The 16,947-nt window shown below is 43.7% G+C and overlaps 2 protein-coding genes across 2 annotated transcripts in view; one reads left to right on the top strand and one right to left on the bottom strand.

Annotated features, from left to right (window-relative positions):
- Window positions 1-16,947, bottom strand: part of LOC127060951 (5E5 antigen-like) — an 808,761-nt gene that overhangs the window by 91,359 nt on the left and 700,455 nt on the right. The gene's annotated exons all lie outside the window — the stretch shown is intronic.
- Window positions 15,538-16,947, top strand: part of LOC127060952 (uncharacterized) — a 677,448-nt gene continuing 676,038 nt past the window's right edge. The window contains exon 1 of the mRNA XM_050986292.1: window positions 15,538-16,108. The gene's annotated coding sequence lies outside the window, so the exon portion shown is untranslated. The remainder of the gene's footprint in view (window positions 16,109-16,947) is intronic.

Below are 16,947 nucleotides of genomic sequence, written 5' to 3'. Positions count from 1 at the left end.
GCTGCCCAGCAGTATCTAGAAATGTGCGATAAGCATAGGCCAAGCCCCAGCTCACTGCAATGATCTTTTTCTCCTTAGGGTCATCCTGGTACTTCTCTCTCAGGTATTTCCTTGCCTCAGCTGGGTTATGAATTTGTTCATGGGGAAAATCCCAGACTATAGGGTCAGAGAATTCCTTCAGGATTTGGCCCATATACTCCCATTCTCCACACCACTTAGGATTTACCACACCTGGGTCTACTCCTGGATCAGGGATCTCATCAGCCTGTCTAGAAATCTCAGCCCTCATTCTAGAGAAACTGCAGACTGTATAGAAGAAGCTTACCAGATTGAATACCAGCAAGATGGTCTCTTTAACATTCAGGGGAAACTTAACATTCTCCAATAGTGATGTAACAGATTCAGAGGAGAAGGAAAGGCTGAAAGCCTGATCCCCTGCTCCTCCTCTAACAAGCTGGATGCATAACCATGGCCACGAACCATTCATACCTGGAGAAGATCCCAGCATGTTTATAAACTTCTTACAAATCATTACCACTAAGCCCAGCAGGATAGCTATTCTGGTCACTGCCCCTCTGCTGTAAAAACTATGCATTAGGGACAATACTAGAGCTATTTCTGGATAAGAAAATAAACCGAGGGACCACAGAGGCATTAAGATCTCAAAAAAACCTAGGGACCAGGAATTTATGCAAGCCTTCATCCCAAGAGACATTATGAATTCAAAAAGCATGGCTATTAACTGCTTTATACTAACACAGATTGATGGCAACCAAAATGCACTCAAAACAGGGTTTTTTCCAGTCTCTCTCGAGCCCTACATTGGGCTCCAAATTTGTCCTGGTTTAGCGCAAATTTAGGGGAAAATCTCCAAAAGGGGGCCCCTCCCCCCAACCAGTTCGGGAAGGATTCCTTGGAGTGTAGTGGAAAGAACCTGTTTATTTAACAGGCAAAGCATCCCCCAGCACACCAAATGAACAATACCAGATGACACCACTCTTTCACCGCTCTGAAAAAGATGATGAATTCAGAAAGTCTCTCCTGGGGTGGTCACTCTGTTATCAGTCCCTCCGTCGCTGGGGTAGCTGCTGCACGCCGCAAGGTGCAAACTCTCAGTGTTTCCCAGGTCCCAGTCTGGAGCAGGTTCGAGTAGGTCCAAAAAGGAAAGGAGAAACAGTCCAGGAAAAAATTTGGACTGCTTAGCTACTAACTAACTAATGAACAGAAGCAAAGAAGCATGAGCAAGCAGAAGCAAAGCAAAAGCAAGAGCGAGAGCAAAGTGAAAAGCCAGGCAAAAAGCTAAAGTAGCACTATGTACTGTACTGTCTGTATGTCCCGCCAGCTGTGGGGGAGTGGCTGATAAGAAACCAAAACAAAACTTTCACTCTTCAGAGCCAGTCTTGAAGGCACAGAACATAGTATCCAGCATAAACAGAACACATGAATGGGGATACAAGCATCCTAACGTCACCCTAGGACCCAAGATATTTTACTTCTGCTTCCACAAATTGTAGTTTCCCTTTTGATACTCTTAACCATTTTTCCCCAAGAAAATTCAAAAGTTTTTTAGTAGCCTCCTTAACTTCAACTTCAGCTTCCCTTGATAATAAAAGATCATCCACATATTGGGTAATTTGTATTCCAGGAGGAGTGGGGAAAGTTTGATGTGGGATTCACATTCTCTGAACAGAGAGAGACAATCCTCTCTCTCAGGGTTTTTCCTGGAGAAGCAGAGAAAAGAATGACCAAAACAATTCTTCTCTCATTTGCTGCTCCTGTGTTTGTGCACAACTGGAATGTATTCTGGAGCTTGTTTATCCGAGGCCACCAATTGCATCCACGTGTGTGTGTCAGGACTGTCTGCTGACAGTCATGAGTTTTCAATAGTAAGAAGTAAGTTAGAAGAAGTGAGAAGTAAGCATGATATAGTATAGCACGTATCTCTTTAATATAATATAGTATAATAAAGTAATTGTTTAACCTTCTGATATCATGGAGTTCTGCGCATCATTCTTTCCTGCGGCTGGGGTTGCCCTGAAATACTATAGTTTGTAACATTTCTTCTAAATCTTCTCCAAATAGGTTTGGAGACTCAGTAAATCCCTGTGGTAATTTTGTCCATCTTAGTTGCTGCTTTCTCCAAGTATTCAGATCTTCCCATTCAAAGGCAAAAATATTTTGGCTTTCCTTTGCTAATGGGCAAGCCCAAAAAGCATCTTTAAGATTCACTACACTAAACCACTTATGCTGCTGTGGGATTTTACTTACAAGAGTATAGGGACTGGGTACCACTGGGTAACGGGTCCGAGTTCTCTTGTTAACTTCCCTTAAGTCTTTTACTAATCTATAATTCCCAGCAGGCTTCTTTACTGGGAGAATAGGGGTATTATGAAGTGACATACAAGGTTCCAATGTCCCATCCTTTATCAATTCTTCTATTACCAGCTTTTAGCCTTCTCTTCTAAGGATTTAAGGTACTGACACACATGCATGGGACATTCTTCTCTCTCAGTCGTGACCCTTATGGGGTCAATATCCAGTCCTCCCCTATTTCCTTCCCCAGCCCAAACTTCATTGTTAATCTTTTCCTCACTTCTTGGCCGAGTTTTAACACTTTAGCCTTCATCTTCCCTTCTGGTATAACCCCCATTCCTAATTGCACCTGAAAGTCTCTCCCCAATAAGTTGCTACCTGCACCAGGAACTAATAAGACATCTCCCATCCCTATTCTGGTTTCCCCTTCAATAACTACATTTTTAATGACAGGAACTTTAAACCCTTCTCTTTTTGCTCCTGTTACCTTCACGGTGTCATTACTCCTATCACATCCCCTTGGAAAACTTACTGCACCAGTATCAACTATAAATTCTAATACCTCCTCTTGAGGGCCTACTTTTAAAGTTATTGAAGGCTCTAAATGGTATTTATTCCCCAGAAAATAGAGCCCATGACCTCCCTATTCTTCTTCTGGGTGCCTCTTGAAATATTTTCAGGTCCTTTTTTTAGGTGAGGGCATTCACACTTATAGTGTTTCTCTTCCCTACAATAGAAACAGGCATTTTTAGTTTGCTCCTGGGATTTTGATCGTGCTGGGGTTCTGTTTCTTCCCTCTTCCCTGTCTCCAAAACCTGAATGTTTGGGAGTGGTACCTGGGGGCTTCAGATTCCTCTGGAAGTTGCTCTTTCGCATAGTGGCTATCATAAATTTTGCTTCCACTTTGGCTTTTTCTTCATCTCTCCATATATAAACCTTTTGAACTTCTTTTAATAGATCATTTAATGATTTATCATGCCAGTCCTCCATCTTTTCCAGCTTAATTTCTGATATCTGGCCAGGCATAAGAGACAAAGTTAACCCTCAATAGGGCTTGCCCTGCTATGGTATCAGGGTCTGTTTCAGAGTATTGTTTCATATTCTTTCTGAGCCTCTCTAACCACTCAGTTGGAGTTTCTTCCTTTCCTTGCTGTCCCTCAAAAGCTTTGCTGATGTTTTGCTCTCGAGGTGCTCTTTTATTCCTTTGATTATCAAATTACAAAATTCATTCAAATTTCCTCGCCCTGCCTCTTCATTTTGGTTTCAGTTAGGAGGTGCTATTGGCATTTTGTGGTCCCCTGGTGGACATTGTTGATTCTCTTTCCCAAATTTTCATTCCAGCAGCTCTAATCATCTGCCTCCCCTCTTGAGAAAATATTATTTTTGTTACTGACTGAATTTCTTCCCAAGTAAAAATGTTGTGACCTAGGAATTGATCTAATTGTTCAGCTGTACCTATGGGATCTTCTGATAATCCTTTAATCTCTTTTTTAAAATTTCTGACTTCTGAAGAGGTCAAAGGAGCATTTACAAATCCTGTTCCCCCTTGAACCCCTCACATAGGTACTTCTCATAATGGGAATAAAATAACTTCTTGATCCCAACCTTTTTGTTCTTCATTCTTTATAGCCCTTGTCCCTTGTTTTGGAGTAGTGGTAGGGAAGGGGTTATTGAGCTGCTTTTGGGTTTTACCTGAGCTCCTAGTATTTTGGTATGGCGCCCCTCCGCTAGGAAGGGGGTTCACTTGGACAGTGGGAGCCAGAATCACCAAGGGGACAGAAGCAAGGGCGGAGGTTGGCAGTGAAGCCGGAAACGACAAGGAGACAGAGGCAAGGGAGGGAGCAGTCAGCTCAAGAGGAGCCACGGCAGGGGTGGGAGTGGGGGCACCTGGTATGGACAGGGGAGTGTCATCGTTTGAGCCTGGCGCAATGCCAGTGCCCCCAACAAGAATACCTCTTTCCCTGGTATCTACTGTGAGATGTGACCAGAGACAGAGCAGAGCAGGCTCCAACTTAAGATTGAAAGAAAAAAAAGAACTTTATTAACCTAAAACTACACAGAATAACACACAGAACACACAGAACACAGGATGAAAACCTTCCAAATTTCTTCCTCCTCCCCCCACCAAATTTCCAATTCCATTACCACCAGTTAGATAATCAATTCTCAATTCCTCGAGAAGAGAGGAGTCTCTCTTGCACCACAGACTTCCCCAGGAAACAGTCAAAACTTCTCATGTTTCCGTGTCACATGTGGCACCACCCGGAGAACATTTTGCCATCGTGACCTCTTCCTTCCATGTCCAGTGCTCTCACCACTGCACATGGATCAGAGCTGCTTCTAGGGTTTTTCCCTTTAAGGATACTTTGTCCAGTTCCAAAAAGAGCACAGTCCCTCTCCTTTTGGGACACCTGTCCCCCCCAAATTTCACCCCCTGGGGCCGAGGGGTCTCTTGAACAGAGATCATCTTCCTCTTCCTCTTCTTCGAAGACGGAGGGCACCACCACCACCCTCCTCACCCGTCGTCTCTGTTCACACACCTCCACATCACCGCACTCTCCTGGCTGTGAGCCATCGCCTCCCCCTAGAATGCAGTCTCTGTGTCGCAAGAACACAAGTGGTTCTGCTGTGGCTATACAAGAAAAGTCCAGCCAAAGGCCACTCCATCATCTCCTCCCACCTAGGATTCTTCTCAACATCTCTCAATCTCATCAACTTCAGGAGGAATCAGCATTTGCAAGGTTTCCATCCTCCCCAGAAGGGTTAAAAGTCCCAGGCTCTGCTGGTTTGGTTCATGAACTCCCACGCCTGGTTGCCCTGCTGGGCACCCCCCCGTTCTCCTTCACGCCGGCCGCGCTAGCACAGGCATCGGCTCTGGCTCTCTCTCTCCCTCTCTCCGGGGGGGGGGGATGGGGGATGGCTGCCCGAAGCCCTTGCAATGTTCTCCTCCACCCTTCGGTCCAGGCCTGGCCTACCTCCCTCCGGCCGCATGGCTCCCCTCCCCCCCCCCCGCCCAGCTCGGAGCTGGGCAGGGAGGGTCTGCTCAGTTCCAAACCGGAAACCAAAAGGGAATTCCCCTGGGAGTTCACAGCTTTTAACCCCCTGTGTTCTCAGAGGCGTATCCATGCCCTCAGTGGACAAACCAGGTGCCAATATTAAAATCTGAACACCGATTGGCTTGACCACACCATCACAAAAAACTTCATTTCCTCTCAAACCATGACAGGGAGCTAGAGCTCCTGGCATGGGCGGGGGAGGCAATATTTCCAGGGAGTCCCAGCCCTTTTTTTCCTTTTCCTCTGCTTGCTTTGTCTCTGGGGTTTCTGATATCTTAAAACATTCTACCCCCAGGGGTTCTGTGTTTCCTGTCCAACAAGAGGCATATTCTTTTCCTTCCAGATCAAATGGTTCTTTTGAATTTACATATATATTTAAGGCCTGGCAAATCCAAGCTTCAAAAGACCCATATCTAGGCCAATAGACATGGTCGGGTCTTATATCCTTTTTTGTCCATTCTGTCATACAATACTGAATCATCTTTACTTTATCCTTTTCCTTTGTAAAAGGATCAATATCTGAGTCTGCTGACTTAATTCCCAGGGGACTATCTTGGAGTATATCTGCTGGCACCTTTTTGCTCCCTTTTTTCCTTGAACCTGACTTACTGGTTCTTTGTCCCATTTCCCCAGGAATTTACTTGTTCATCCCTTGCCTCTGTTTCCCTGCTCTAACCCACTCCTCTGACAGCTTGAATACCACCCACCCTTCACATCACAGAAAATTTTTCCTCTTAAGTAATATAATACAATCTACCTCCCTCCAGAAAATAAAGTTAAACTTTAAATCAACAATCTATATTATGTATACTTTCATTCATTCATACTCACTCACTTTTATTTCTTTAATATGTCTGTCTCATTCATTCTCACTCACAATAGGACAACACAATAATAAGGTATCTTTACTTTTAAGTCATTTGTTAATATCCACTCACGGGTATTGTAAAATCTCAAATGTTGTTGGCCAACCCCAGATTCTCTTAGGTATGGTATCCCACACTTCCTGTAGCCTCTTGTGTGTTCCAACCCTCAATCTGGCAACTTTTAGGGGGCCCTCACTTTTGTCCCATTTCCTAGTGGATTGTGCTAGGAAACCCTTGGTTCCCTTCCTCCAGGGGGTCCAACCCCTCCCTGAGACCCAATCCCAGTTACCCTGGAGGAATTCTCACCCCTTTTATGTTTCGCTTTGTCTCTTCACTGGCCGTTTTTCTCCCGAAAAAATGGAACTGCAGCCCTCAGAGACTCCACAACCTATTTGCAGGTCCAGAATAACCAGCCTGCATCTCACTCACACCTTTCATCCCCCATATCTGCCCCCGTTAATAATACAATACTCTTTCTTATCGGGGTCTTCATGCACAAGAATTGTGGGGCTAACTACCGCGGTTTCTTAGGGAGCCTTTTCCCTTTACTATTGCATCAGCCTACTGCATATTCATAAACAATTATGTATATTTAAACTTTTCCCCAAACTTGTTTACATGTTCCAAGAACTGTTTAGCATGGTTCTTCCTCGGGTCTGCCTTTTTAGAGCATGCGCATTTCTTGGCCGTGGTTTTAGTCCGTTCTTATTATCACCTCCAGCTTGGGCTTTGGTCCATACTTTCTACAGACAGTAGATGCTGATAGTTGGCATGTCAGTAGCAGGGGTCCTCATCGTACGTTCATTGGATGTTATCCCAACCAAGCAGGCAGTTCAATTACCACAAGCATAGCTATATCACTACTATGTCTAAGTTTAGTTAATAGCATTAATAAAAACTACATCTTTCTAGCAAAGTTACTTTAACATTATACATATAGCATCCATTTTAATATTTGCAAAAGGCCAATATTATAATATGTATTTTTAACATGGTTCTGTATTGTGGCTATAACAGCCTAGTCAGAGAGTGAGAAAATGAGCTTTGTTTTCTCACAGTGGACTTGTGAGACTTTTTAGGGAGTTGAAGAAACAGTGATAACTTGTTAGTATAAACAACCTGCAGGTGGTGTTTTCCTACTCTGTTTTTCTGTTCTTCTCAAGGACTGTTTGTGAGAAAGATGCGTTTGTTAACTAGCCAATCAAGTAGAATGTGTCAAACCTATCTATAAAAAGAAGAGAATTTTCATATTAAAGCTGCTGTTCTGCAAACCAGCCTTCTAGTGAATTTGTGTCATTTCTTGCTCAACGGTGATACTGTATAAACCATGCTATGATCAAAAACCCCACAATTCCATTGATGGCACCAGTCTTTAAGCCACGTGTTGATCAGGTGGGTTCTCTTGTTCCTTTCAGTATTCTTCCCTGCTACCGAAGGGACTGAGGAAAATACCACCTGCCCTCCTGTCCCTTTACCCAATTGCTCCACTGCCCTGAAGTTCCTTTTAATCACCCTTGGACTTCTCTCATCAAGCTCATCACTACCAACCTGAACAGCCAACAGTGGGTAATAATCAGGGGGCTGTACCAGACCAGGGAGTTTCCTAGTAATGTCTTACTCAGGCTCCAGAGAGGCAGTAGAAGAATGAGTCCGACTAGCATATCAGGCCCTCTGTTCCCCTCAAAAAGGGAAATGCCTATGACAATTACCCTTCTTTCTTTCTTCACTGGTTTCTAATCCTTGATCAACCGGTGTGAATAGCAGGCTGGTGATCCTCTAGCATGGACCGAGTTTACAGTGCCTGTGTCTTTGCTTGTGTACCTCTGCCTGGGTAAAAGGAAACAGCAAAACCTGGCACTGCAGAAAATTCCCGGGAAGCATGGAAGAACCTAGATTACACACTATCTGAGAACAGGAAAGGCATCCTGTTTCTTTGAAGCCTGCAAACCTTGAGGAAACTAACAAACTGTCAGGCCGACGGATTTATTACAGGCCTGCAACCGGGTTGCGTGCGAAGGACAACAAAAATTCTCACACTAAATGTATAAGTACTGTCTTAACTCTACAATGAACAGATTCATTTTGCTCTCAGCTTGTGAGTCTCATTTTCATATGCTATACCTGGGTGTTGCTTTGGGGATCCCCCAGTTAGCAAGGTGACAGAAATAAATTTACCCTTTGTGTTTTAGCCATGGGTTTGTGGTCATCCCAGCTCTTATGGATCGAATGGGAGCTTTAGACAAGCCCTGTCTTAGACTCAGATTTTTGGCAGCAGCTTTATTTAGATGACCCTCACCTAAATTGCTCTGGCTCGCAAGTTCTTAAGAATGGCTGATTAGGTCTATTATAAAATCAATCATTTATTAAATAAACAGGAGGCAACAGGCAAAAGGCCTTAAACAGAGTTACTTACTACACAGTATAAAGCAAAAGAATTACTAGTAGATTACATAAAACGGTGCATGACATTAAGGTACCTATATTAATGCTACCAAAGAAATAGTATAGGTTAGGAGTCAATGTAAATTATCACCAAAATGACATTAGTGTACATAGAGTCCTTTCACTCAGCCCTCAAAGGACTGACCACAAAGGAGGTATCCAGAACTTTCATGACAGATCCCCACACATTTCCAGGGAATGTGCAGAAGATTTCCCTTTTGTTAAAGTTTGGTGTAGCTTTTATAGTTTGTAAAGTGAAGTATCTGTCAGTCAGAAATTCCAGCTTATCTTTCCACATCTCACTTCCACAGCAAGATGTTTACTGTCAGCTGAAAGCATAAATTCCATGGCAGTGAAATAACTCACTACAAGGCAAACTGTCCTGACTTATTTCATCAAGGCTCATGTGAGATTGAGATGCCCTGAGTTATTTCATCTGCTAACAAGCAATACATAAGCTCTCTTGTGGTGGGGAGATGCCCTGCTACACCAGCCGCCTGCCTTTGATGACTCACACAGACATGTATGCTGTGAAGCATATAGGTATGCTGCCCTTATAAGTAGGGATAGGATCCGGAAACCTAAGGCACAGATGGAGTTGAATTTAGCAAGGGATGAGAAGAATAATAAGAAGGAATTTTACAGTTATGTTGGCCATAAAAGGGAGATTAAAGAAAATGCACACCTCCAGTAAATAAGACAGGAAATCTGATAGAACAATCAACACGGAGAAGGCTGAGGTACTCAACAATTTTTTGACAGTTTTCAGTAGTAATTTCTCTTCCCACATCTCTCAAGCCCCTGAACCTCAGTGCTGGTGCTTAGACAACAAAATCCCTCCTACTGTAGGAGAAAATCACGTTCGAGGCAACTTTAGGAAACTGAACATACACAAGTCCATGGGACCCCACAAGATGCGTGCCAAGGTCCAGAGGAAATTGGCTGATGTAGTTGCCTGCACTTGAGTTGGGGCAGTTCCCAGTATCACTATAGACTGGGAGATTAATGGATTAAGAACAGTACTGCAGAGAAGGACTTGGGGATACTGGTAGAAGAAAAATTGGGTGTGAGCTTACAATGTGCACTTAAAGCTCAGAAAACCAACCATATCCTGGGCTATATCAAAAGAAGTGTGTCCAGCAGGTCGAGGGAGGTGATTCTTCCCCTGTACTTCACTTTCATGAGACTCCACCTGGAGTACTGCATCCAAATCTGGGGTCCCTGCCCATGGCAGCAGGTTGGACTAGATGATCTTTAAAGGTCCCTTCCAACCAAAGCCATTCTATGATTCTATGATGCCCTGATTCTATTAACAGATTCAGGTTGTTCAACTGTCTCCCAAAACTCAAGGGTCCCGTTATTCAAAACTGTATTTCCTGTTGTCAGAGACTGGAATCTTATGGTTCATGGCTTAAACATTATTATGAACCTTTTGGCTGTTATGGCAAAACTGTGTAAAAAAGCTGCAACCACCTAAGCCCACCCCTCCTTGAAGATACCTGACTGGAACTTTGGACTGTGAGTTAAGCTGCCTAGATAAGATAAAGGGGACACTATTGTTCAATCATCTCAGGTCTAGAGAGAAACAAACAAAGCTTTGGGAAAAGAATGCATCCACAAGAAAGCCAAATGCAGCAGAAAATCATCCCTGGCTGGGTTGGGTTGGGGGAGACCACAGCCCACAGTGGCCAGGTTTATACAGACTCCCCCTCAGCCGAGGAGGGAGGAAGAGGTTTCAGGCGTGTGGCATAACCTCTGGTCAGAGGCACTGAACACCCATCCTCCTTTACACAAACTGGCCCAGCTGTGAACCCCACAACCCTGGGAAAGCCACATCTACGGGACATTCATATGAGAGGCAGCTGAGGGGGTGCCATAATCCATCAAAGACCCCCCCAAAGTGCCCTCCAGAGTAATTCTTGAAACCTTGCACCACAGCATTGCACATGATGCAAAGTGATGCAACCGACCCAGTCTGCTGCAAGACAGTGTCAAACTTGCCCCCTTTCCAAGGGAGGTTCCTGGACATTCCCACCTGGCCTGAAGGTATATTAATCCTTTGGATTCAGTGTTTTCTGGGGGACCCTCACCACCAAGAAGATCAGCTGGAGAGAATCATCAGGATGCCAGTGGGGTCCACGGAATAGTGATATTTTCTTTAATCTCTCTCTGTCACTCTCCTTCTGTCCCCCCAGCTCTTTTCTATTTCTTTCTCTTCCTTCTTCTCCCTCTCTTTCTCTCTCTCTCTCTCTGTCTCTCTCATATTTTCTATTAAATAAAATACATGCTATTGACTTTGGCATATGGTCTCATTTGCACCTTAATTTGGGCAGAGGCATTTCTAATAACTTTAAAAACCAGACCGTAACACCTGTTAACATCATGTCTTTTTTGCATACCAGAAAACTAATGCTAGAAGTAATGCCTATGTGGCACTTCATATTACAGAAGGATAGCAGAGTTCTTCATGTTTTTTATCTTAGGGCTTCTTTGGAATCACAATATGGTGCAGATTATTTAAAAGCACACAAGAGATGCATTGTTCTGTTCTAATTTTTAATTTGAGCCTTATATCTTTATCGCATTTTTTACTCACTTTTAACCCAGATTGATCCTTAGACTTGCTTTGCTGAACTAAATGGATTTACACTGGAAATTAATTTGGCTCATAATGGTAACATCTATCCAGATGTTTTCAATGTTTTCTTCATTTTAAAAGAGTGAAAAATTACTCCCATAAATAATGCTCCCTCAGGGAAAGGGACATGAAAAAAATACAGAGAGAGAAATAAGAAAGAGAGAAAAATACAGAGAAATAAAGAAGTACAAACAACAAAACTCCAGTAACTATGATGGAGCCCATGCACCAACAAGTTTTCTGGCAGGACCTGTGGCCCTGCAGGGGACTCACACTGGAGCAATCCATTCCTGAAGGACTGCACCCCATGGAAAGGACCCATGAAGAGAAGTTAGTTGAAGACTGTCTCCAGTGGAAGGGACCCCATGATGGAGCAGGGGAAAAGTGTGAGTAGGAAGGAGCTGCAAAAACATGTGATGAACTGACTGTGATCCTTGTTCCCTGTCCTCCTATGCCACTTAGTAAGAGAAGGTAGCAAAATCAGGAGTGAATGTGAGCCCGTGAAGAAAAGAGGGGTGGGGGGAAAAGTGTTTTAAGACTTGTTCTTATGTCTCATTACCCTACTCTGACTTCTAATTGGCAATAAAATAATTTCCCTGAGTTCACTCTGTTTTGCACGTGATGGTAATTTCTGAGTCATCTCCCTGTCCTTATCTCAACTTATGAGCCTTTAGTTATATTTTGTCTCTCTCACCCTGTTGAGGACGGGGAGTAATGGAGAGGCTTAATGGGCACCTGCCATCCAGCCAATCCTAGCCCACCACAGGTTGCCATGTAACATGTTGCACAAATATTTGATTTTATTTCCTGTACAGGTCAAAGAATCATTGGAACAAAAAATGGTAACTTAAGGGAAGAGAGATTTTATTGAAATGGGATAAAGAGAACTGAAGGGCATGAAAGCAGTTGAAAAATGATACTGCATTTGCCTGTCTAGGAAATGGTGGGATGCTTTTGGGATGTCTTGCCTGTTTCCTAAAGAATGAAATGTGTGTTGCTTAATCTAGCCTCAAATCTGGGTGGCAGAAATAAAAAGGTTATGTCTATTCTAATGGGTTTCTTAAAATTTGCCAATGTGCAACATGAGAGGTTCTAGGGAGAGCACCAGTATAGGTGTCCCAGTCTGACACAAATTTGGGAGGAAACATTCAAAAGGAGTCTCTTCTGAAAAGGCAGATTCTGGCCAGCCCTTCTCTCACCTAGTTCGGGAGAAAATTTCCTTGGAAAAATGGAAAAAAAAATGTTTATTTAACAAGAAAAGTACTCACAAGCATGAATAATGTATAATATTAAATAATAAAACCTCTCACTGCTGGTAAATCAGAGAGTTCTTTCTATGGATGTAGCTCTGTCTCTCCAAGTCAAGAGCTGGCCTCCGGGCCACGGCCATGGGACGGGGGTCACCCGGGCAACAGTCATGTGTCTTGTGAGACAGAGTAGAAATTTTCCAGGTTCCAGGGTAGAAATCCTTTTTGATTTAGGTTAAATGTACATCTTTTAGTTAAGCCTTGGAATCTTAGCTGTTTAATCTGAGCTCAGAAATTGTTTCAGTGAAAGACAGAGATAAGGGGGGAAGAGAGAGGTCAACTTGGCCTAGGAATTCTTTCTGATAACAAAAGAACTAGCGCTAAATGTCACGCGAAGTCTGTAAAATGAATATGTATGAACCTGTTGTAAAGTTATATGCATATGTATTTGGGGACAAAGATAAAAAGGGACCTGAAGATCCCAGAGGTACAAATGCTTTTTAAGGGGAGTAATCCCCGCATGCGTCCAGCGCTGCAATAAACATACCGGCTTTACAACTTTTACAAAGTTGTGGAGTTTCTGATTTTCTCCTCAAAACATTTTGGCGAGCCAGGCAGGAGATTCGTCTCTGTCCCCGCAAGGCAGAAGGGATAGAGGGACCTCCTAGGCATGCCGCGGGATCTTCCTGGAGGAGCTCCGCTGCCCGTTTTGCCTTCTGTGGAGACAGACAAGGACCTGCTGGCGTGCGGATTCGGTATGTATTAAGAGGGCCCCTGGGGGATAGGAAGGCTAAATAAGTCACTCAGAGACGTCTGAGTGCTCAGCCTGTGCCTGCAGGCAGACCAGTCGATAGAGTGACTGAGGCGAGAGTTCACTGTCGGATAGAGCGGCCGCTAGCAACCCTGGGGGTGGGTTCGAGTGAACTCGTGCCTGTGTGTGGTGTCTGGACACTGTATTGCTGAGTAGGTAATGCATTGTGTGTGTTTGTAATTGTGTGAGTGCATGTTGTACAAAAAGAGCATATCTACAGTGCGGGGGAGTTTCTACCCGCGACTGAAGGGGCCGAGTGAGGCCTGAGGCACCAGCCGGGGCAGGCTATGGGGCAGGGAGTGCCCTGCGGTGAAGTGGAACACGTGGAGAAACGTTAGTCAAGATGTGTATTGTGTTTAAAGGTAGTGATTTGTGTAGATTGGGCCCATTTTAACTGTGAGTATGAGCTGAGGGAATTCCGCTACCCTGGTAGTTAGACTTTATCTCCAGAATTTTGCTGTGCGCTGTTATTTTGATTGTGTCCAGAGTGTGTGAAGACCAGAGGAAATTCGTGTGGGTAAATGCTAAAGTGTATTGTAAGCTGTGTTGTGTTGAGAAAAGTGGGCACTTTGAGAGATATGCCCTTTCCCGGTGAGTTTGTGTGGTTCTTCCCCCACATTGTGGTAATTTGATGCTCGAATTGTATAGTGGTGTTTGTGGAGATTTTAAGATTTTGTTTGCAACAAATGTAGCATTTTACACAGAAGAACTATGGTATGGGGATTTATGTTTAACTGTGGTAAAAAGAACTAAAGGAATTCCAATAATTCCCCCCCCACAGCAATTCCAGCCCTGACTTGTGAATTTGAGATAAGGGGGGAGAGTGGTGTGTGTCTGTGTTTGTGGGCATATCAAAGTTTTTGCTGTAACAAGCACAGCCTATTGCAAGGCATTAAAGTGAGTGTCAGTAAAAATGCTTGAATTAGATTGTGAGAGAACTAGAAAAAACTGAGATTTTGTACAACAGAGTTTAGATAGAAGAGATGAATGAGTTTATTAGACTTCAGTTGGTAATATAGTAAGTTTGAACTGAAAACAGCCCGCCGTAGAGGTTAAGTGATAAACGCCGAAGTGATAAACGGAATAGTCTGCAAGCAATTCCTGAGAGCTTTTGGTGCATTGAGAAGCTGGCACCTTGTGTGCAATGCAGAGTTTCTGTGCCTTAAGTGTAAATTTAAGGTTCCTGATCAAGCCAATTCGGAACTTGAGATCTTAAAGCTTATGTGTGGAGGATCACATCTAATGCCTGCCACCTGAAGGTCTGTGTGTGTGGAAAAACTGAGAAAAGACGACACTGTGAGGCTTGGGTAGAAACAAGATAGTATAAAGAGAAAGAGAAAATGAGAACTAACCAGAGCAAAGAGTTCCTGAACTAGCCCCTTTGGGAGGGGCTCACTGGGAGAAAGCTGCCAGTAGGGGCAGCTCAGGAAAAAAGGATTTATAATACCTTATTATAGTTAATGATGTTTTAAAATAAGAAAGGAAATGAAATAAAGTCCCATATGTTGATGTAGTTTTATTTTAAGACTTCACCCAGAATGGCAGAGTAACTGTGGGTTCAGAGCTCCCTCTGACCTACTGGTGTTAGCCCTTGAAAAAGAAAACAAAGCAAAGAGAAAGCAAATGAAACATGTTGTTCAGCATGCAGCATAAGATAGCAATGTATGAAGTCAGAGAAAGTTTATCATACTGAAATGCAAAGCGATTACAGCTCGCAAAATAAGTACTTATAATTTATTAAAGACTCCTCGTAAAGTAAAATAGGATAAGGAGGAATTCCCCAAAAGGGAAGAGGACTCAGGCTCCAAAGGTAAACCCATTCGCACCCATCCCCCTCCTGGCTGTTCATCCAGAACTAGGAGGTAACAAACCCCTCTTCGAGAGGAAGAGAGGCCAGAAAAATGGAAAAAGGGTGAAATTTTAGTTGTTACAGGAGCTGTATATTCAGTTTTAAATAAAGCTTTAGTACCTGTGGAGAACCATTGTGTTATAGTGTGGGGAACAACTGACCAGTCTGAGAAGGCATACTTTTGCAAATCTTTAAAGTAACATGTGTACTTAGAAGCTTTTGTATATGCCCAATTCTCTAAACATTCTCAAATGGGGGGTTACTCTGGAGGCAAATGATATAAAGATGTTAGGCTTAACATTAACAGCCATTGAAATTAAGAAAGAAATTAGTAAAGAGATATTAGAACAAGTATTTTCAGAAGTATAGGCTTCTGCTGTACCAGGGAGGGTGAAGAATGCACCCCTTCATAGTAAAAAGGCTTAAGAAAGGAACACAACCAGTGAGAATTAAGCAGTACCCCCTGAAAAGAAGATAGGGAAGAAATCAGCCCAATAATCAATGGTACTGGATTGAGGGCTGTCAATAAGATAACAAGGAATTTATACCCTGTAGTAGCAAATCCATATACTTTACTAACTTGTTTAACACCTGAGCTAACCTGGTTTACTGTTTTAGACCTGAAAGATGCCTTCTTTTGCCTCCCTATCCACAAAGCCAGCCAGAAAATTTTTGCATTCAAATGAGAAAGCCCTGAAAGCAGTGCAAAACCCAGCTCACATAGTCCATGTGCCTCAAGGCTTCAAAATTCCCCCACTCTGTTTGGGAGCAACTTGCAAAAGATCTGGAGTCCTGAGAAGCTCCACAGGAAGAAGGAAGGCTGTTGCAGTACGTGGATGACCCTCTAGTAGCCACTCAGACGAAGGAAGCATGTGTGGCCTGGACGGTAAGCCTTTTGAATTTCCTAGGACTCCAAGGATACAGAGTATCAAAGAAAAAGGCACAGGCAGGGAAACAGAAAGTAATCTACCTGGGGTATGAGGTGAGTGCTGGGAAACAGACTCTAGGGCAGGCTCGCAAGGAAGCCATATGCCAAACCCCAAAACCCCAGACAAAACTCCGAACCTTCTTGGGCATGGCAGGGTGGTGCCGGCTGTGGGTTTATAATTATGGCCTGCTCGTCAAACCCCTCTATGCTCTTATTGCCAGTGGAAACAGAGATCTCCAGTGGACGAAAGAAGCCACCCAGGCCTTTCACCAGCTAAAGAGTGCCCTCATGTCAGCTCCAGCCCTGGGACTTCCAGATGTAAGTAAACCATTCTTTCTATTTTCCCATGAAAAACAAAGAATTGCCTTGGGAATACTGGCCCAGGACTTGGGTCCATACCGGAGGGCAGTTGCTTACTTCTCCAAGCAACTAGATGCAATAGCCAAAGGATGGCCAGGTTGCCTCAGAGCTGTAGCAGCAGTCATGCTGAATATTCAGGAGGCACGCAAGTTTACCCTGGGACAAAGAATGACTGTACTAGTGTCCCATACAGTGTCCGCTGTACTGGAAGTAAAGAGTGGCCATTCGCTTTCACCACAGAGGTTCCTGAAATACCAGGCCATCATGGTAGAGCAAGATGATGTAGAAATAGTGGTGACTAATATTGTCAACCCAGCTTCCTTTCTCAGTGGAAATCAAGGGGAAGCAGTGCACCACGATTGCCTGGAGACCATTGAAGCTACCTACTCCAGCCGCCCAGACTTAAAAGACACTCCTTTGGACGATGCAGAGACCTG

The sequence above is a fragment of the Serinus canaria genome, chromosome W, assembly GCF_022539315.1.
Source record: "Serinus canaria isolate serCan28SL12 chromosome W, serCan2020, whole genome shotgun sequence".
Classification (NCBI taxonomy): domain Eukaryota; kingdom Metazoa; phylum Chordata; class Aves; order Passeriformes; family Fringillidae; genus Serinus; species Serinus canaria.
This window is presented reverse-complemented; position numbering and strand designations above follow the sequence as displayed.